Genomic DNA, 22153 nt, shown 5'->3' on the forward strand with positions numbered 1-22153 from the left:
ATTTCCTCCAACAGCACAATAGCGCTGAAATTATACATTAAAACCAGAGGAGAAGGCGAACTAAAAAAGAACTTGTAACTACAAGACAGACAGCCAAATCAACACTTGGCTTTGTTTCAGTTCAAAAGGAAAACAAACTTCAGCACAGGGAAGAGCAAACACTGGGAAGGGTGACCATTTGCATGCAAGAAGGTCACACATTTGAACAAACATGCCGAAACAGGAAAGCTCTCCAGATAAACACCTCCTGTTGGCAAATGTCTTCCCACTTCCAAGATATATTGCCTCTTTACAGGGGAAAGTATTTACAGCCTTCCAAGTACATGCAGCATGCCCCTGGGCACCCAATATATCCTTATGAGGTTACCACAAGCTGCCCTGTAACACAAGTCTCCAAGGTTTGCATCAGCACTCAGTACATCGCTAAGAAGCGGAGCAGGGCTTGCTCAGGCTACCAGTTCACTTTGGGTAAGCACGCTTGATCAGCCAGGCACGAAGACGAAGGTTTTCGTTCCTGTCACAAAGCACTCAGCCAAGAGAAGCATGACCAGGAAGTTAAAACATAATGGTACTGTCACTGTAGCATTGAAAAAATATTATTCCTTACAGCACCTGATATAAAAAATAAAGTTAAAATGGACACAGTTTGAGAGAGGGTTGATTTGTTGGAGCAGGAGACAGAAGGGAGAAATGTATCCAAAGTCATTTTGTAAAAATTGAGTTTACAGAAAGAAGATAAACATTTACACAACCAGAAAATAATTTTAAGTAGATCTTCCACGGTTATATAAACTGGTAGAAATTAAACAAATATAAAGAGGCTGGAATTCAGGCATTTGCCTCCCAGCATTACTAGCCCCTGGGAAACTGATCCTTGCTTCAAATTGCTCCTTCTTAAAACATTCTTGCCAAACTTAGAGAATGGGCCACACAGAGATCACCAATGGATGCCTCCTGACATCTGATGATCCAGCACTCCTGTTTTCTAAAGGCAGGATGATTGGGGCAGAGCAACTGCAACTCAAAGGTGACAGCACGCATGTGATTCACAATCCAAACATTTAACTGCAATGGCAACAGAATCAAGGGTGAGGTTTTTTACTTCAATGACCTTCCAAACACAAAAAAGCAGACAACACTCCTGTGAGCCAAATCAGTTCAGAGAACATGAAGTGTATTTAATTCTGAGTACAACTAAATGAGTAAATACGTACATTAGTGCAACAAATTTGACTTTAGGCATCAGGTATGTAACAACAATTTGAAACCAAGCTGTGGAGTACACATACCACATAGAGTATTTCCTATTTCTCTACACAGGTGCAGCACAATGTTCCTATATACAGGAACACCGTATCTGAGGAACTCGAGGGCACACAACTCCTCCACGTGACATGGCCTTAACCACTATGTATTCAAACTGGCTGAGCACTGGCAGGGACTTTGCGAGGTCCTCTGAAAAGAGGGCAGCCAGAGGCAAACCACACGTAGACACCCACTGTACTATTAGGCCTGGTGTAACCTTAGGCAGCCCCAACCTACACAAACCAATGACGAAAGAAAAAAAAAAAAGGCAAGATAAAACCCTCAAACCAGAGAAAAAATTTCAGGAAGATTAAGAAACAGCACCACTAAATTCATTAGTACAGGTGAGACAATGCATTACTTGTCTTTCTTGCCTTGCACAAGCCATCTACGATTCAGACAGCTCTTTCTAACCACTTAATTAGTGGATGCCCATGCTCACTTGTGCAAAGTCAAGACATTACAGACCTCCAACGTCTCCATTTATACCAGCTAAAGTCCAATCCATTTTGCAGCAGCCTCAGCTGTAACAAGAATTACTTCAAAGTACTCCTTCTCAGTCAATTCTCTGGTGGCAGCTTTCAGCCCTCCCAGCGCACAACATGCTATCATATATACATGATCAATCAAACCGTTTAAAATGTCACCGATGTTGAAATGGAAAGATTAACGGCACCCTAACTCCTGGACCTTCTCTGAATTAAACAATTTCTGGCACGAAACACGCCAACTCCATGAGTCAGACTGGATAAGAGGAACTGCAAATTCGGTTTGCTGTGTGTCTTTAAGTGTTGTTGTCGGTAAATACAGATAGCAGGTGTTATATAGCTCTGAAGAAGTCCTCAAATGTTTCTCTCTAACAAACAGGAAAGAACAGAGATGACTAAATGCAAAACAGATCTTTTAAGAAAGTGCCATGCTGCTGCTCACTCGAACAGGTTACTTCCACTCTATGGTTTCAGGATCCTTGTTTGTTTTTACAACTCCCAAAACAAGCTACAATAACAAAACAGAAACATACAAACAAGTAAACTGACTACAGTGCTTTATGAACTCTTAACACCTGTTATCATTTTTGCCCCTATATTTTTAACGGACAGCATCTATTTTTGCCCCCATGGTGAACATTTTAATTCCTCTCCTTCTGAAAGCTAAGTATCAGCTAGAAATTATTTATTCACACTCTGCTGACAACAGAACATAAAACATGTTCTGCTTTAGAACATAAAACACACCCTCTACTAGTTACCCATTCACCTTCCCCAAAACATATAACTGGCTTGGGATTTGTTTTTGTTTTTATGTGAACTTTAGAAGCTGTATAGTTCCCTTCTGATAAAGGCTGCAATATGGGGAACCCTAAAGGTGGACCTTCAAAGCGCCTCTACTTCAAGTTTACTCCCAACTGCATAAAAACTCCCAAAAGTGAAGAAGCAGTAACTCAACATTCGTAGCGGCAAAGAAGGAGAAAAAACAACTGTTATTTCAGTACAACAATAACACAGAGACTTCAAAAATGTACAGGAGCTTTCAGCAGCAAAGAAAAGCCTATCCAGTTTATCTCCCAGGGCACGCCAGAGCCTCCTTTCCATTTTGTCAAGATCCTGTGGCCCACCCTGACTGCTGTTATTTCTAGGGACTAAAGGAGCCTTATACCCATCCCCAAGAAGCAAGAGCAACATGCATAGGGAGGATGCAAATTTGCCTTACTTCTATCCTACCAGGTCTGGGGCTGGGAGTCCTGGAGAGACAGACTCCAAGTCCACTGCCCCACTGGCCTCGTAAAAACTCTGGGAGCAAATACACAGCACTCATCTGCTAGCACTCTCTAAAGGCAAAGATAAGGCATGCTGTACATTTTATGTCCTGTGGTATCACTGCTCAGAAAGCAGCCTAGAAATATCACAAATATTACAGAACTCAAACCTTTTCACACATTTCTGAAGTCCAGCTTTGTATCAACTAACTTTACAATAATGTTTGTTGTGCATAGTTTTGCATTGGTCACTCATTGGTTATTTGTATTGGTTACACAGAAAACAACTGTCTGGAACAGTATTGTTAGAATACAAAACTAAAATAATGATACCAGAAAGTTTGCCATCTATAGGCACATCATGGCAGACAGAGAAAAGAACTCATCAGGCTCCAGCCTGGCATGGCCTCAGATGGTATCAGCAATCAACTTCAGAGCATGCAGAACTGGACTTGAAAGAAGACACTGTGACGTACGTGATCCTGCAGATTAAACAGGAAAATTCAAGCCTTTGAAAGGGATTAGAGTGTTGAGATAAATGAGCACAGGTGTCACCAGTTTATCTGGAATTAGCATCAGGGTTTGGGCCTTTCAAAATCATAGAATCTTTAAAAGTCTGTAAATAATTGATTTAGTAAAGGAAAATGATCTGTTAAAGAACTTCATTACTCCAAAGTAAAGTTTCTCCAGAACAGAAACAAAGATTAGAGCTAGACAAAACACACAAAGATACTTCTTCAAAAGGATCGATGTACCCACAGAGACCAGGGTTAACCCTGAAGCTTTTCTTTTCTCAGCACACTTGCATTTCTCTTCTGGCTTCGGTTTTCTTAAGAAACAAACAGTATCTGCATTAAGGCAGAGGTAAAGCTCCTTAAAAAGAGAAACTCTGCTTCTTTGTTAAGGGCAAAAATACTTTCCAACAACAGTGTTGATCAATACAAACCTAAAAAAAAATAATCCATTTTCTAACACTTTAAACACTTAAATGCTAAGTTATACAGATGTGATCTTGATAAATGTTTCACTAAAAATAACGTATCTGAAAATCCCTGCAAATAAAAGCAATTACATGCTTGGAGACTACCAAATCATTTTCCTTCTTCAAATGAGATAGGAACATAACTGAGTCAAATCTTTTGCACATTTAAATACTGCAACAAAGGTTTTAGAGACTGATTTCTTGTATTTTAATTTCCCAGTGCCATCCCAGCAAGGTACTTCAACAGGATAATAAGCCTGTCTCTTAAGGCAGCACGTCCTCTACAGCTTATGAGAATAAAACAGGCTGGTGCTGTTACCACTGATACAAGGTGCTGCATTCCCTACCGGGAGATTTTGATTCCTCTTTGTGGATGTCTACTTTGAGGACTGCAAAGCTCAACGGGAAAGAAAAGAAAACTATTTGAAAAAGGAGACCCCCTTTACGCTAATTTAACTCTTGTTACAAATGGCACACACACACATGGCCTTTCCTAACTGTACAGACAGAATTCCCCATGCACAACTGGTAATATAAAGGAACTACTGAAATCATTTTTAATTTCAGGTAACTAATCTTCTCCAGATTATGAGTGAAAATAACCAATTCACACATGTAACAAAGTTAATTTACATGATTAGTCAAATGCTGACATCAACTCTTCTTTAATCAAAAATTTTAAAGTATTTATTAGTTTGAAACATTTTCTTAATATAATGCACTGTTCATTCAATTTCTAGTACGCATTTCAAGGTGACATGTCTATTCTATAAATATTAATCCACCTTAATTCTCTCTGCAAAACATTTAATAAGCTACAGGTAATACACAGAGAGGGAGGGAAAAGACCCTGTAGTTGCTTAGAATCACCCTGATAGTATTCTTGGCTTCTGTACCACTTTTTGTCTTGTATCCTACAGTTCCCAATATCTTCCCAACTATCCAACCAGGCTTATTAAAATCATGGAAATTTTAAATGGGAGATTTTACAACCCTAATCTAAGAACATGGTTGTACCATAAGCATAATACCCTAACCTAACACCATGTAGAGGTGTATAGGTATATGAGAGGTCAGTCATTGATATTAAGATTACTCAAATTAATACAGGTTAAGACTGAGCATATTACACCACAGCTGAGCTTATCTGCAAACGGTGAATTTGCCCTGTGTAGAAATACATTTTTCACATAGCAACAGAGAAGAGAATAGCAGAAATAGTCAAGAGGACTCTAAAAAAACACTTCAAACGGAAAATGTTGGAAGTAAATTGGTAGGGTTTCAATTTTAACAAGAAGCTTCTGAAAATTTATTCATTTCAAAACCAGAATATTTAACTATTCAGAGCAAGGGAAAACAAGAACAGTCATCTAGAAAGCAGACTTTCAGCAGTCTGCAGGGATTTCTCTGCAGCACTCAGCAAAAGGTAAGAAGTCCAACTGAAACAAAAATAAGCAATGTTCATAAATAACAGAAAATGTGCTTTTAAGCATGAAAATTAGTCATGAATGCATAAAGAGTATTCCAATGGCAACACAGATAAAACTGGAATTACTAACAGGCTGAGGCCTAACTTGATTTTGTCAAAAGGACAGAAGAGCAGCATCCTAGAGAAAATGGTTATATATCTTCGTTAGCAGATAGGGTTGAAAGAACAAACACAAACAAGAATTAACAATATTAACACTTCCTTGCAAGTATTCTTCTTTAATGAGAGCAATATTTTTCCACTCCTTACTGACAAAGTTAAAATGAAAGAACCGAAATGGTAAATGCCAAAAACATGGATTTGCACTTGTTGAACCTAAAGGCCTCCTTTCTGCAGTCTTTTGACCCACGTAGCTAGAGCTTCAGTGCCCCACACTGAGCAATTCCAGTTAAAAAAATAGCAAGATCAAAGCTGTTAGTGGACTCTGACTGTTCATCCACCAATTAACTATAGCCACCTCCGAGCAGAAACACGGTATGGATGTTGTACATTGCCCCTGACCCAGCTACTGCTGCAGAACACACCTAATGAATGTCAGACACCGAGAGAACAACACTGGGCAGAAGCCACTGTGCTAAAATGCCCTTTGGTGTAGGGTATTTCATGCCACTGGATGCTTACACTGGAGGTACTTGGCAGCTCTTTTATCTGCAGACACGAGAAGCTGTAGACCTCTGAAGGGTTGTTTGTAACGGACGTGTACGGCTTTTACTTTCAGGAACCAAGCAGATCGGATCATCCAAGGTCTCCATGAAGGCACAGGAAGTGGGCAGCAGTGGGTAGCAGCAAACAGCGAGGAACGAGAGAATAATCACTGTAACACTTTCTATTTAATTTCATATCCAGACTCTGTAGTGTTTAGCAACGTAGAAACCTTACTGCAGTTCTAGGAATGACTGGGGAGGTCTTTAAAACTATGATAAAACTGTATTAAAAACAGAGATGATTTCAAACCTCAGAATTTGAGCTGGATCAGGGGCAGCTTCAAAAATACTGACAGGATATCGCTTTGTAGGTTTCATCTGTTGTGTTCTGCATTAGACTTCAAATCAAGATATGAAACAGGCTTCTACAGAAATTAGATCTTTTATTTTTTAAGCTTACTCAGTATTGCTGAGATAAGAGGGGAGAGTAGAAGCATTTTGTTAATCAGTGCTATGGACAGGCTTTAGCTAAAATACATAAAAATTATGGTCTAGAATGTCACCTGCTGATTATGCTCAGCTCAGTATTTGGAAGCCCACTCTTTCTTGAAATGCTATCTTTGAAAAGGTTCTTCTATTCATTTGAAATGAAATGGAACTGAAACATTAATGCCACAAATGTACGAACACCTGGCTGCGGTCTCCGATTGCAGTCCTGCCTCCGCGTCGAGTATCTGTCTTGTGAGTATGTGCAGCAGGGGCTGGGGTGAGGGTAGATTTCCACTCCTCACCCCCCAATACACTGCTTTAAGGCACCGTCAGATTTGATACACACACCCACTTCGAGACGTGGACTAGCCACATGGTTAACTGCAGTTTAACCACTGAATTTTCCTTACCTTTCAAGTGTGTATTTTTTGTAATTACTAAAGCTGCCTGAATAATCAAGTGCAGAAGATGCCTTTTCTGTAAGAAAATACTTCTTTTTATCCTGTAGCAAGTATTTCCCTGTATTAACCCAGTTTTCTTTTTAGTGGGCAAACAATGCTCCCCAATATACAGAGCAGCAGAAATATATCTATTAAAAGAAGATCATGTTTCCATTCTTTTTTTCTCTTTGCACATTATTAGTTAAAGAAACCTGCTCTAATAAGAGAGAACTTAGAGCACATACTGCATTCCTGCAGAACTACTGAGACCATCAGGCTGACCTTTCTCCTTCAGAAATTATGAGGCAGTGAGGGCTGAAGTAAACTAAAAACTTGTTTTTGGAAAGCCATTTCTGTAGCTGAATCCGGGTAAGTTGACCCCATGCTCTTTAAGGCCAAAAGCACACTTCAGTCTGTAAGGGCATAGAATTTTACAGCAGAAGCACTAAAATCATATTTCACATTGAAACTACAACTTCATTTGTGTGTCCTTGTGAAACTTCTTGGTATGTGAGTATTTCAGAATTAAGTTTTTTAGTTAAGAAAAATATTAAGCAAACAACACAGACCTGCATATTTCTGTAGGATCCTCACATATGCCTCAGAAATACAGGAGTGCACTCCAAAGCAATCCTATGGACAAAAATACTTCCCTGTATCAGAAGCAATACAAATCTAATACAGAGGTTTATAAACAAGCAACATTCACTCTTTTTTATCTTTTTAAGGCTAAGGCGCTAAGGCTTTCTGTAAAAATAATTCCACATCCAAACACAATTGTATTACATCTCCATGTCTTTTAAACGTTTCCAGGTATTCTCCAATTCTGTAAGGCTCTTTATCTAACACAGCATGCTACAGATGTTTCTGTCCACATTCCTTGAGCACCTGCTGCTGTCAAAGACATTTGGTTTCACCAACTGTGGGATTTCTCAAATTCTGTGCTACAGTCTAATGCAACACTTTAAGGCAAGTATTTAAGGCACGAGTTGGAAAAAGGTAAAACTCAGTTTAAAAATGATTTTTTTTAAAAAAAAAAAAAAAGTCTTGTTTTGTAATTATTTTTTAACTTTACAGGGTAATCAAGTGGTTTGCCTTTCTGAAAGTCAGTCTTACATTGTGAATATTTTAGCACAGTATACACACAGCAAATGCAGACCCCAAGTCTGCAAGAAGAGGGGGAGGCAGAAGAGCAGTTGGTAAGCTACTTTCTATATACACTTTCACAGAGAAAATATTTGAGAAAGAAAAATTCCACCCTTTGATAAAACCCACAAGGAGCTCAAAAAGATGAGAAAGGATTTCCATAGCTCAGAGTTGAAACTACTATCAAAGCAACTACAAATTAAGCTCTAAGTAGAGACACGGCTGAACATCCCTCTGAAAGAAAGAAGCAAGTCTAACAGATCATTTAATGCTAAATTCATGTTCAGCAGAAGAGCAAAGCTGCTGATCTTGTCTTACTTATGGCCCAACCAACCACCCTAACGAGGATACAACGCGCTCTCCACCTTGCAAGTCCAGCCATGAGTGGTGAAAATCAAAAACTTCTACATCACCCGTGGACTAAGGATGAAAAAACTGACAAAGACACCTAGTTTCTAGGTGCGGGCATTCTTGGGAAGGTTTTTTTTGTTGTTTGTTTGTTTTTGAGAAGTAAAAATAGAAGTCAAGGAGACCAATTGGACAGCATAAGGAGTCGTGAAGAAATTAGCAGAGTAAGTCTTTGAGTTGTTACCAGCTCTATTTCAGTTACCTGTTCCTGGCAGGAAACTCCATGTCCTAATTGTTTCTACACTCACACAGAATCCCTGGTTTTCTCTACAGAAAGCTTTTTGTTGTGGGGTTTTTATATATACATACATGTAAATTACACTCCCACAAATAAAATGTATTGCATCAATTTTACTGCAAGAACTAAATTAACTCTACATGGCTTATGTTGGTAGAAAAATGCTCAGTCCGCAAACCTGAGGCAAGCTGAAGGAAGTCTCAAAGCTTGGATTTGATTTCAAGAGCTGTGTCCATCCATCAGCTTGGAAAACAAACAGATGTGCTTAGATGCAGTTCCACTGAGTAACTTTAAGCTCAGATTTACAACAGATGAGTATGTGACCCTAAGTGAGCTTTAAATCTGAGAGAAGGGTATTTAAGCAAAAAATTAGGGATACTGAAACTTCACCTACAGTCTGCAGTGCCAATGAATAAAACAGCATTTCCCTACCCACTCACCATACATCTTTTAACGTGTTTCAAGTGCTTCTAATTGTCTTCCAAATACCACTTGTTGACATGGAGATTGCTTTGCTTGATAGATGCCGACTGTTAATTTTAATGCTAGCTTGCAGCATCAAGATACTGTTTCTAAAAAATAAAAATCTTTTATAACCAGGGAATAAAAAATCCATTAAGTGGAGAGAACATATATTAGCTTAAAAACAAATCCTGTTCCCAAGACTCAGGCACAGTATTTGCCAGCTTACTTAACATCCAAATCTCCTTCAGCTTTCTTTCTAAATCTCATCAATCCTTTTTGTTTAATTCCATCTTTCTGGTAAACAGAGATCTGAAGACATCTTGCTGCTGTCTGAGCTTGAAAACACAAGGAGTCACCCATTACCAGCAGACTAATAAGCAGAGGCATAAATACATCAGGAATGTTGTTCATCACAGCAACCTTCATTTCTGATTCTCCACTGTTTACTAGGTCAATATACCACCATGGAGATTATAACGATTTCTTTTAATTAAAAGAATGAAGCTGATGGAAATAATTAATGCTAACTACCAATGTGTTAGATATTTAAGATACATAGGTACGTGCCTGAGGGTAAGTGCTATATATTACCATAAAGAAACAGGGACTTATCCCTCCCATCTGTTTTCAGGTCCATTCAGAAAATACACTTACACACAAGTTTATTTATTCTTACAGGAGCAAAAAAAAAGTTATCGTGACCCAGTCCTGGGTAACAGCTTCATCCTGCTAGGATAAGAAAGCTTACTCGTTGCAAAACAATAATCCCTGGCGCAAAGGGAGAAACAAAGACAAAAGATCAAGATCCAATGAAAATATAGTGAGTGAACAAAGAAAGAGACCCAGACAGTAAGATAGCAGAGGTTACACTATTTGCTAAATGACACAGAACTGCTTTCCCGAACTAGGCCTTAGGTTTCTCTCCAAACTGCAAGTAAATATTGGCAGGCTTTTATTTGAAAGATGTTGTAGAGATTTTTCCAGAGATCAAACAGGCTCATGGCTCAAAGTATTTTTGATTCCAGCTAAATGTTACCACCTCTCTAGAAGGCATCAGCATACAATTTCTCTGCTCTTTTCCAACAGATATCATAAAAAAGTACCAGAGATAAGGAAAGAGAACCGTAGCAAGCAGGAGGAAGTTAATCGGGCTATTTATAAATCAGATGCAATATCCTCTCTCCACAAGTGCTCTGCTGAGCAGGCAACTGAATGCTAAGCATCTTGCAGGAGCAAGCTTCGTGCTCTCGATTATTTTAACAAGCATTATTCTCACACAGGCCCTGTTTAGCAAATAACTTATCACAGGACTTAACTGCATGATAAGAGCCAGCTCAGGTGCTTTGATATCCTTAGAGATAAAAGCAATGGGCTTCAGTATACAGCTTACATGCACTGCTGAACTGAAGCTTCACAGGGTTAGTTATATACTGCTCCACATCCCCCGCCAAAGTGGTTATATTAAGAGATACACACACATATTTTCTTATTTAATAGGTTACCTTTAGCAACTGGTATACCTGCATCAAAACTATTTTGCCTAGATGAAAAATGGGATTAAAATCCCCACGTTAGAACTGGCACCGGATCAGGCAGGTCAGCACATTCTCCTCAGATCTCGGTGCTTCCATTCCCTTTTGTCACATAAATAAGACCAGTCAAGTGACACAGCTACAACAGCATGTGGCAACGTGCTGACTTAACATGGGGCGTACAGGGCTGAGTAGCTTGGTTAGACTGAAGGAGCAGCTTGCTGGAGACCATGGCATGGCCAGCAAGTAGGGCACAAGAAACACTCGTACCCATTTCAGGAACTTTCTACAAATAACAAAAAAATAAGAGAAAAAGCAGGTAGAGGCTGGAGAGCCTTTCTGCCCTACAGAGCCTCAAACCAAACCATCACACAGACAAGAGCTGCAGACCGATGAAAGTGATGGGGAGGAACAGTGCCAGACCCAGGCCACACGTGGGAGATGTAAACGTGGTCCCATCCTTCCTCGGCAGGCCACAGCCAAACTGAAGGTGCAGCCGACCCCAAACACCCACTAGGGCAGCACTACAAACCTTCCTGCCTGCTCGCTGCCCCCGAGGTGGGGAGCACACGGAAACGCCTGCGAGCTCGCAGCTCACACTGCCCCACTCCCTGAATAGAAGGAAAATCCTTTCTTGGCAACATATCCTGCTTTTCAATTAGGCAATGCCAAATCAATCGGGTCCCCGTCCCCAAATAGAAACCAAGGAGATTCCTCATTTACATGAGGAAAGAAATGCACAAATATGTAGTTGGAGAAGATTTACATACAGCTGGACACATTGAAGCACGGGCAGAGCATCAATTACAGAGATTTTAATTATCAAGAATTTTCTTCCATGAATTGCAAATCTTAATACAGTTACTAACTAAATCTCTCTTCAGCTTTTTATTTAGACAAAAGCAGTGTATACGCATTCCACTGTTATTTGAGAAAAAACAACCTCCACAGCATCAGCCTGTATTTTAAGAATTACAACTCACGCACTGCAGTGTATCTGTAATCCCAAACTGTAATCCAGGACACAAACTCATCACAAAGCACACGGTTCCAAAAGTAAAGAGGAAAATGATGGAGATCAAAACCACGCTCAATGCCACTTTAAGTGCAAAGATACAGGAAAGAAGTACAGCTATCTTCCCTATGTGTGGATAATGTGCTGATCTGAGACAGTAAGCATTATTTTATCTGCTTGGCTGTAAAACATGCAGGAGGAGGTAGGAACTAGGAATGCACAGCAAATATAAAAACGCAAACATGACAAAATGTTAAACAGGGCTTGGAAATTCACATTGAAATTTCTGATGTCATCGTGGAATCATCACACAACCCCTGCCCTGGAATACACTGTATGTATTGTTCACTTCTCATAGCTCAAAAAGCACAGCAGAACAGAAGGGGTCAAATAAAAGGCAATGAGATTAGAGGCAGGAACTTGGGTATGTTTGGGGTAAAAAAAAAAAAAAAAAAAAAAGCTGAGCTGCAAAGCACTGGCAGGAGGCAAGTAATGCAGACTGTGTCAGAGATGTACAAAAAGGGGATGGGGGAAGGCAGAAAAATCAGTCTCATTAAAGCTGCAAGGATGGAGGAGGCCAGTATTTGAAATGAAATTTTTCTCTTTCAGATCAAAGCTTGTTTAAGATTATAACAGCAACATGATAAAAAAAAAAGAATAACATTTTACTTTTTAAATGGTATTTTCCAAAAGATCTGTTGAATACAAATATCTCAGGTACAAATATTTCACTAAGGAACACCAAAAAGAATTGGGAAAAAAAAGAGCAAGTGAAAAAAAGCCTGCTACCTACCCCTACTTTATATTTCCAAAGAAGCCACAAGGGCAAACCCTCAAAGCTCACAGACAGCCCAAGGACAGACCCCGAGCCAGGCTCACAGCACCCAGCTCCCCAGCTGCCCCCAGCCCCCAGGGACAGGGGAACGGAGACAGCAGTGAGCTGCCCAGACCTGATCTGCAAAACTGTCTTCCCATCATCTCGTACCGAACCTCCTGAGGCTGTGACTTCTGCCAGGCACTGCACCTCGCTGCGTTCTCAGCAATCGCTCTGTAGAAGCCAGTATTGATGTGCATTTGTTCCAGAGTAACAAACACGTTGTTATCCGTATGAACCCATCTAGAGGTAAATCCACACAAAGCGGGGGTAAGAGAACCACTGATGTGCTTCCTTAAGATCTTTTTACCACCCACACCTACGCCTAACTTCATTGCCGTTGGACTGCAAGCTTATATTCAACAGTTAAAAATACAGAAGGAACCCCCACAACCAAATATGTGAAAATATAAGAGCAGTTGCTCCATTTAAGTTCAGGTTCTCACATAGTAACATAATGCTTCAGTGTTTGGGTTACATCAACTGTGATTCAACCACTTGTTATAAAAATAACTGTTTACTATAATATTTTTCAATGTGACTTGAGGTTGAAAGCTTACTTTTCACAAAACATTCTCTTCCAGTTAAATTTAACTTGGCAGCGTCCCTTTCACTTAAATATCCATTTTGCCAAGTGGAAACACGTTCCTAGATGTGGAATTTACATCACTGCTCAAACACAGAACTGTACTTTTTCTTTGTTTGTTTTAGCTTTCCAAGGTGGTGTTGGTTTGTTTTCTTCCCCAAAACGACCAGTTAGAGCTCTCCTTCTGCACACTATTTTTATCACAGATTGGATCTCCAGGCCCACTTCAGTCAAAGGCATCCTCCTCTTACCTAACCCCCAGAAAAAGAACACAGACTCCCCAGTAAAATAACCATTTCTTCCTATGTGTCACACAGGGATGATAACTGTATCACCGCTGCAGTACAGCAGACACTCAGCATCACGAATTGTTCTAAAAGGAAAGAGGACATATAGCTGCAGGCAACGTGGTTTGAAAGCTTAAAATCTAACTGCATTTCCAAACCGTTCACCCCCTTTCAACCTCCACTGACTGAATTAAATGCACACGGATTTCTGACAGGTAGGAAGAGCCACAACAAAATGCTCGGAGAAGGAAGCGCTACCGAGAGCTCCGTGGTCATAGGGAGCATTCAGGTGGGGTGGCCACGTGGCCTACGGCAGAGACATGCCAAAGATCTCATCACTCACTCCTCATGATGGATTTTATCTTGATGCTTATTTTAACATGTGACTTTCAAGTCTACTACATCAAACCACATAGGAAGAAATACCAAAATACTCATCAGAAGAAAGCTTCTGTATCTTGGTTTCAGAACCTCTTTTCAGGAAACATTCATTTCAAACATAAATAAATTTGTGATTGATTACTATTTAATAGTCAGTAACAGTGGTTGTTCAGATATGTGGTTTGAAATCCTATGTCAAGAGGTTAATTGCATTATCTATTTTAATGGCAATAATAGGAGAGAATTTAAAATTCAAGTCAGATCATTCTGAACAAACTTTATGAGCCTGGGGATCCCATAACTTTAAGGCCCTGCCTACAGCTGTAGTTGCAACTGTGAGCAATTAGAAATAAAATCCTTGCTGATAGGATCTGAAACTGTTTTTTCCTCTAAGTACACAGTAGAATAACGCTCTGAATGACTAGGCAAAACGTTCTGCAGGAACCAGACTCACCCTTCTGAATTTGTCTCTGTTGATTTCAGTTATATAGCTTCATAAATTTGATTAATGAAAATCAGTCTGCTCCAAAATCCTCCAAAATAAAAAGGAAACAGAACAAATAGATAACAAAATAGATGATAAATGTCCTGACTCATAGCAGGTGTGATACTATCCCCTGGGCACACCAGAGACTGCAACCCTACAGCAAGTAAAATAACCAGCCATCTAGAAATCTAAATTTATATGACAATTACCTGCCTGCTCCTCATCATACCACTTCTTTTTCATCTAACCTGTATGTCACACTGGTTAGTTTAACAGCTCTCTTTGAGGAGGAGGGAGTGGGGGCTGTCAGACACCAGAGACTACAGCTTACCGAATGTGAACGGTACACTGGATGGTGTAACACAGACAAGTTTTTTCAAGCTAGAAAAACAGACAGGATCTAAAACTCTGACCATCAGCCCACGAGTCACTAGCTCTAATTCCTTTCAGATTCTGAGAGACCTTCTTCAAGGCCTTTACACAACTTGCATCATTTCAGAGACTACCACAAGTGGCTCAGAGATGTTATCAGTGCTCGTAAAGCTCCCTGACCAGAGCCTGCGAGTGCCTTGTTCCCAAAGCAGGTAAGCATGTCCTGCCTTGGTCAGGACCAGGTACAATTCCCAAACTTTGGATCTTCAAGTACAGCAACCTCCTGCCCTAGGAAGGGCAGAAAAGAGGACAAAGAAACCACCATATACTTAGGTAGAAAATGGAAATACTGACAGAGACTAAAAAAAACTCCAAGCAGAGAAGCGTAATTCCTGCCAGTCACTGCACATGCACAGCCTCACACGATCTTGTGATTTCTAAATTACCCTCTCCCTAGGAAGGTCAGACACAAACAAGTGTAGGGCAGTATTTCAAAACAGCTTTGCTGATCAGGTACAACTTCTTTCTCATGCAGTATTACTTCCAGTATCTGAAACACATTCTTTCCAGGAACAAAGAGGGCAATAAGTATTTGGTAAGACGTCATAACACTACAACACGACAACGAAAAGGTAGCCCTTCTCAGAATAATCGTGTGCAGGGATTAACTGCGTACCAGAAACAGTTTTAAACATGCTAATAATTTGCTAGTTTTGCTCCAAAACTAGAGTAGGATCCCAGTACCACCAGCTTCACACCTTCATTTAATAACAACGCCCCTTACACATGACATTTGGGGTAGCCCAGCTTTATAAAAATTTGACTAGCCATTCAGAGTTGGATTCAGGAATAGCACCTCATCAACCCCCACCTTTAATGAAATATCAATGCAGCAAATACAAGGAGCTCTCAACATTTCAACACAGTCTCATGTTGATGTCTATACTGTTGAAAGTAAATCTTTTCACTTTCAACCTGGTATCTTTGGGATCTCAGCCACAGGTGTTTAAGAATCATTTCTGCAGACAAAGAAACGAACAAGCCAATAGCCTGAGCTCAACTTTTTGGTGTTGTGGTTTTTATTTTTTAAGTAAAGCTGGGTGGTGTTATTTATCAAAGAAGATTATGAATGAGTAGTTGAAGGCTGACTTCTGCAGAGAGAATGATACCACAGAGATACCAGTGCTCTTCCCCTGAAGAAGCACAGTGGAGAAGAGTGTGGCAAGTATTACACGAGGTGAAACACAATTCACTTTTAGTCTTAGTATTAGCTCTACTCCATAAACATGTTTTAGCATTCAAATATTACAGTTTTCTGTAGCACCTTTACTCCAACAAAGACAGCAGTAAATAGCCACTCAGTAAAGTGCCACTTTGTTCTTCACAAGCTATAGACAAGAGGGCAATTCTGCAGCGCAAACTGCATCTAGGATGGGGTAGCAGAGGTGCTTCAGTAAGACTGTCACATTACCGCGCTTAACAGAAACAGAACCTCTTCGCTAAGAAATCACAGGAGAAGTAAAGAACATCAGTTACTGGGAAATGTAAATCCTGACGACCTAAGAAACTTGCCTTAGCTGAATGATGGTTGTTCTTATAAATCCTTCAGAGTTTGCAGGCCTGGAATGTTAAGTTGTGATGAGAAAGAGAAAAAAAAAGGGTGGGGGGAGAAGAAAAAGGAACTCAAGCAAATTCTCAAGCCAGCTTTCACTAATAATTTCTCTTTAATGCCCCAACGGCAGCTCTTTGGCTGCCTTCGATACTAGCCAAGGAGCAGTCTTCAGGACACTGCTGCTGCTGTTCTTTTCCCATTTTGGGCTAAGGAACACTTTGAGTTTTAGTTAATTTTCCCAGATAAAACACAAGGGCTGATGATGCTCAAACCCATCTGGCTGGGGGAGTTATGATGGCACATAGGGTCTACATACTCAGCTACAAGAGTAGTTTAAGTTGAGCTAAACAAATCCATCTCTGAATTTTGGTCAACTTCTGCAAGAAGTTTCATCTTGAGAAACATGAAAATATCCCAACAGCTCATTTCGGCAATTTGGGAGTATTTGCTTTCAAACTTGCACTGTAAGGAGACGAAACTGCTGCAGAAGATACATAGGAACTGGTAACTACTCCAGTGAAGGCAGTAACTAAGCCTACTGCTAGGTATATTTTGTCTAAACAACAAATTGCTAACTTCTAGAAGTTTATTAGCTCTTACAATCACTTCACATACATTTCAAAGATTTATACAACATATGTATTAGATATTCGGTAGGGCGAAGTAAAAGATCACCCCGTATGTCAGAATGTACATAAAGAACTAACGGGGATTTAAGAAACTCTACTCACCCAAGTTCAAAGGAAAATTAAAGTAGCTGAAGTGATTCAATTCACTTCTACATAGCAAACTCAGAGGAAGGCTGTTCAGCATTTACACTGTCAGTTGTAAAATGTATTTCATATGCTTGCAAAGATATACAAGGATGGTATTTAGGCTCTGCCTTATCTGCAGCTGGCCAGCAAACCAAGAACCACTACGGCTGTGCTGGGTACTCTCCCTTAGTTGCCTTCCAAGCTCATGACTCGCTGCAGAGAGCAAGTGGTAGTCACAGGAAGGTGTGAGACACACCCAGCAAACATGCACCCAGCATCTCACGTGGTTCAGAAAGCAGCATCCCACCACCATATGTGGGTGCCAAACTTGCAGGATTGCTTTTTGGGCAATTAAGTCAGATCTGGAGCAAGGCCTGAAGATGCAGCAAACATGCCATCCGAGTTTGAAAAAACTTCCAGAAGCACACAAAATCAGGTAAAACAGCTATAACCACAGAGTGGAGTGGTTAGCTCCATTTCTTTTTAATACATTATTTCTACTGCATGTAAAATCTAAGGAAAAAACCTACCACAAAATATGGTAGTCCTTACATTTTCAGAGACCTGTAATTTTAAGTCATGTCGTTCTACTTCAAGTACCAATTTATTCAGCCAAGACTGCTGATCTCGTGTAACTCACTTTCAAAGAAACTCTTCATCAGATGGCCATGCACTAATAAAATTAGTTAGCAGTAAGGCCAAATATGATTAGCCTTAGCCTGCATGCATCTGAAACCTTCTACTGCTAAACATTAAGATACTCACTTCATAAAGGGTGTAAATTAACTGATTTGATGTGAATGATGTAAAAGCAAGGTTTTAGGAAGGGTTCGTACAACACCATGGTGCCTCTGAGGAGCAGGGAACATCACACCAAACGTATGAGGCTGATAGTGAAGTACAAAAGAAAGCTGTGAGGTATACATCACCAGCACTATGCACTGTATGACGAGGCTTGGTGAGGTGGGACACAGCGGGTTCTTTTTGATTTTTCATGCACCAGGTTGCTGTGATACTCCAATGCATGACCTCTGACAAATGCTTAGGAGTGTAATGCAAATGACAGTATTGAAAAGTGTACAGACACCTCTGTGCATGCATTCTGGCCAAAGGACCAAGAAGATTATTGAAAGAGACTCTGATGTAAACCACACTATTTGTTTTGGGGAAAAAAAAAAAAAGGCTATCCTGTTATGATCCAGATGTTACCAGGAATGTCCGTGTAAAACACAGATTATTAGATCCTTAATTTGCTTCAGAAGTGCTTGTATCTTCACTCCTGTGAATGTAAGACATTTCCTTCACAACATGCAACCCATCATGCCCTAGCTCTTGAACACAGAGATATACAAATGCTAAACAATCTCTTTCCAGGGATTCCCACATGCTATTTTCAAGAGGGTGGGGAAAAATAAATAAAAGAGCAAAAAAAGGCTTTAAAAAAACGGTCCAGTCTTAGGAGTCTGTGCATTATAGAGCAAAAAAATGAACATGACTGGCACATGATGAAAAGGGCTGAAGAGGTTTATCAGTGATGCCCAGTTGCACAGGATGACATTATCTGAGCTAGCAATGAAAAACGACCTAGTGACATTATCAGGAGTTTACAAAGAGAAAAAAAACCATAGGTTGTTTTTTGGGGGGGAGAGGGAAGGAAAAGACGGGGGAGGGTGTAATCATCAAGAACAATCTTCCCTTTCAATGGCCTAGGAACGCTCCATCTAGCCTCCTTTCGCCCCACTGAACTATGAAGTAAAGCAGCTTTGCTTCATGCCATCCTATCTGTGGTAAGCCACCCCGTGTCCCCTCCCTGCAGCTCCCAACTTGAGAAGCTTACTATAGAAATCATGCCCCCAACAGGGAAATCATGCCTGAGAGCCCTCTTTCCAGCTCAGCTTTTGCATGGATAGGGCAGCAGCGGGTCTGGCAGGGCAAGTTGCTGGGGTACAAACCGAAGCGCAGCCTGCATTGCAGCCCTCCAGCTAGACGGGATTTAAACACGCAGCCGAGCCACTTCCACGGCTTGCACATACAGATGTTTACACACAAATGAGATACAGAACCTGAAATGTCAAGGTTTCTACTGCTTCTACTTACTGTTGTCATCAACACTGTTGTAAAGCAATGTCCTGTTGGCTAACAGACAGAGCTAGGAATCTGCAAGCCTTGAATCTACCACCAGAATTTTCTTGAAGTAGATTTTTAAATGTGAAGCACTGAAAAACGTTGAAGCTCCCCCTTAGCAATAATTAAACAGAGCAGGTAGCCAAGGAAGGGAAACCTCTGAACTGTATGTTACCATCATCCTCTTCCTCTGTCTCCAAAGAGAAAAGTCAAAATCTGCCGGGTGGTCTTCACTATCTTCACTATGAGCCTGTACTTTTTTTTTTTAAGAAAAAAAAAAGCATCCTGGTGACTACACATTATTGAGAGAGTAACTGTGCATGTATGGAGTCTTAAAGAAGTCAGTTACCTTTAAGAAGTTTTAGGACCAAACAAAAAAATAAAACAACCTAAAAGAGAGAGAGAAATCCACCATTAACATTCTCCAGCATAACCCATTTGATAAATTCCTCCCTCTTTCAGATATCACTTCATAAACAGTTGTGAAGCATTACAGAAACTAAGATTTTCTGACAAGGTACCACTGACACAGAGATAATATCTTGCTATAAAACCCATTCCTAAGGAAGCAGAACTCCTCCAACCATTCTTTGAAAAGCTGCTACTGGATTGGGTTGAATCATATGAGGCGATTTAAAGGCATGATCTTGAAGGCAGATTTGACAAATGTTTCTTTATATGGCATTTAATACTGGCAAATTTCAAACAGTTCCACTTCCACCAGTACTAACAGTTCCACTTACACCATTGTTAGAGCTGGGTCACTCCTCCCTCTTTTTCCCCTCTCCCTCTGATAATGCCAGAAACAGGGTCTGCAACAAGGAAAACCACACATCTCTTAAAAACTTAGAAACAGCCCACAAGTGATTTAAAGGCTTCACAAGTTCCTGTTCTATTCAAGCAGCTTTACCCACAAAAAAAAAAAAAAAAAGTGTCACGACTTTTGCTGAACATGAGCATGAAAGCAACTTCCATGTGAACCAAGTTAACTCAGCCGCTGCTTGCCATGACTGCTCAGCTCCTGAAAGCAGCACTCGCAGAGCAGAGGCTCGCCAGAGACGTGAATTCGCACTTCTTGTGCCTGGCAGCTTCTGGCACTGGCACTGGGCTGGATGGAAGGGCTCTCATTTGAAGAGCAGCAAGAAAAATAAATGTGAAGTAAAAGTGTCAGACACGTTTTCATTCAGTGCATCAGTCACTGTCATCACTTGCTTAAAAAAAGAGAAAAAAGTACATTTGGCAAACACTAGCAATTCGAGAAACTCCTGGAAATAGTTCATGATCTGTGGTAATATCAAGGAATCAGCATCCAGCATTTTCTCTGCATTACATAGATAAGCAGGCTAGTTCTTCCATTGTTCAAATACCTTTATGCAATTGTAAAATGATAAAAAAATAAAACATTATAGCTCCCTATTAAGAAGTTTTCTTTCACCCCGTGACTTGTCTGTAAACATGTGTGTGCTGTACAGCTTCAAGCAACCTGACCACAAGAACATACCAGGCAGTCTAACAAGAAATAAAATTTCAGGAACACAGTATCACCTTACTACATTCAGCAGTCAGCCTGCCATCTCTGACTAAAAGACCTGCAGCGAGGATGACTCCAGGGTAGCAGCTCTGCAATAAAGCACACTCCAAAGAGCTGTTTTACCCAGCTCTCTCCAGTTGTTTCATGTCTACAGACATTTACTGACCCCTGTCTCCTCAGTGACAACTTATTTCATGGCCCCTACCCAAAAAGAGCAGCAAGATTAGAGCAAGGCACAAAAATGAAACTCATAATTGTTTGCTCTTTTCAAGAATTAGACAGCTTGCCCATTTGAAAGCATGGCATTTCACCAACAGCAGTCAGACAAAAACCAAAACCACACACAGAAAAAGATTTAAAAAATAATAATAGAACAGGTAACTTGCTAGAGCACCAAAAATCCAACCCCAGGACTGAAACATACCACAGTTTAAAGGAGAGGCAGAGCAGACACGTGCCTTGGTCCAACAAACAAACCAACCTACCATCGCGGGTTGTTTCTTGATATAATTACCAAGATACAGAAAGTTATCTGCATCATATGCACATTTTAGCAAGCACCCATGCCCTTACTATTTTCACCTATGCCCTTCTCCCATCCAGGGGAGAAAAAAAAAAAAAAAAGGGCATCAAGAACAAGGCACAAAACCCACACTGATCTGACCAAAAACTTTACTGTGGGATCTGCTGGTATAGCTGTAGAGCTGCACGCTGCTATGCTGGACAACGCTGCTGCTGGAAGAATTAATCATTCATAGATCAACAATTGGTTCTTTCATTTCCCTGACTTTCTCAGACCAGACCATTATGTATTTTTTCCACCTACTGATCCTATTACACTCCGATTTTTCAGCTGCGTACAGCAAAGACATCTGAAAAACATTCATATTTCCAGAATCAAATTCCAGAATTCAGAGAAATAACCAGAGAGGGAATCCATCTGCTACCAGGGACCTCGTAACTTCACCAGTGCCAAGAACTGCCTTAACACAAAACCGTAATAAAATCACCATCACATACGCTACGAAAAAAAGAACTGGCAGGCAAAGTGAGGCGCACCAAAGTCACTCCTCCTGGCTCTCTACCAACGGCACTGCATGTGAACTGCTCCGGGACACCGCTGACCTTCCCCCAAGTGAAGCTGTGGGGATCAGTGGTGCAGGTCACCAGAGCCCAAACGCCCTGTGTAGGTTAAACTGCGTCTGTGAGTTAGGCTGGGCCCCGAGGGGCCGGGG

At 40.5% G+C, this 22153-nt stretch overlaps 1 protein-coding gene across 4 annotated transcripts in view; it reads right to left on the reverse strand.

Annotated features, from left to right (window-relative positions):
- The window catches only part of CCNY (cyclin Y), a 122488-nt gene that overhangs the window by 99354 nt on the left and 981 nt on the right, over positions 1 to 22153 (reverse strand). The window lies entirely within an intron of this gene.

The sequence above is a fragment of the Oxyura jamaicensis genome, chromosome 2 (genome assembly GCF_011077185.1).
Source record: "Oxyura jamaicensis isolate SHBP4307 breed ruddy duck chromosome 2, BPBGC_Ojam_1.0, whole genome shotgun sequence".
Lineage (NCBI taxonomy): Eukaryota > Metazoa > Chordata > Aves > Anseriformes > Anatidae > Oxyura > Oxyura jamaicensis.